The sequence below is a fragment of the Octopus bimaculoides genome, chromosome 6 (genome assembly GCF_046866305.1).
Source record: "Octopus bimaculoides isolate indiv1 chromosome 6, ASM4686630v1, whole genome shotgun sequence".
NCBI lineage: Eukaryota > Metazoa > Mollusca > Cephalopoda > Octopoda > Octopodidae > Octopus > Octopus bimaculoides.
The window spans coordinates 88,315,670-88,316,863 of NC_142933.1; positions in this window are offsets into that span (position 1 = coordinate 88,315,670).

Consider the following 1,194-nt stretch of genomic DNA (forward strand, 5'->3'; position numbering starts at 1 on the left):
TGTTGATGAAAAACTTGTGTTGACAACACAGCAAGCAAAAACATAGAAATTATTCACATAAACGAAATACGAAAGATTCTATTGTCAGATGATGCCGTGTCTAAAAATAAGGTTGCATAAATTGGTAAAATCCAATTTATGAAAAGTATTAAGATATAAAATTTACACTTCAGGTGGATGAATCGTCCATTGTTGTAAATGCGGTTTGATTATTAATATATGTCGGATATAAGGCGGAGGGCTGGCAGAAACGTTAGCACGCCGGGCGAAATGCTTAGCGATATTCCGTCTGTCTTTACGTTCTGAGTTCAAATTCCGGCGAAGTCGACTTTGCCTTTCATTCTTTCGGGGTCGATAAATTAAGTACCAGTTACGCACTGGGTCGATGTAATCGACTTAATCCCTTTGTCTGTCCTTGTTTAGCCCCGCTATGTTTAGCCCCCTTGTAGACAATAAAGAAATAAGAGTTACGTATTGAATAGTAATGTATCCCCACCACCATTGATTAAGTTGACCAAGCATCTGCACCTGTATGTGCAGGCCCGGACAAGGTATTTGAAAAAGATTCGTAGCAGTTGCCTATATATATGCAAGCTTCTCCCCTCACGACTGCCGGTATCTATCAAAAAGAAAACCTCCGGGTTGGACCGGTATAACTTGGAACCTGCGTCGTCACAGTCAGAAAGCAAAGAAATAGGTATGGAAAGGCGTCTTGCTCGTCCCTCTAACAATTCTGTCAATACATTGTTATAGATTAGCGCTTACCAACTCGAAAAGGACGAATGGCAAGGTTGACCTGGGCAGGATTTGAACTCAGAACGGCGAATATCAGAACAACTACCGCAAGACGTTCTCTCGAACATTGTAACGACTCCGCCAATTCGCTGCCAATTGGCTTAGCAGTTATAATTTAAATCTAATAATATTGGTTTCAATTTTTGATACAAGGCCAGCAATTTCGAGTGAGAGGATATAAGAGAGGGTATAACTCCAGTGCTCATTTTATCGATCCTTTAAGGATGAAAGTCCTTTCTGCTAAAAGCACAAGGCCTGAAATTTGAAGGGAGGGGCACGGTCGATCACTGGTATTTAATTTATCGACCTCGAAAGGATGAAAGACAAAAAGTTGACCTCGGCGGAATTTGAACTCAGAACATAAAGTCGGATGCAGTGTTGCTAAGCATTTCGCACGGC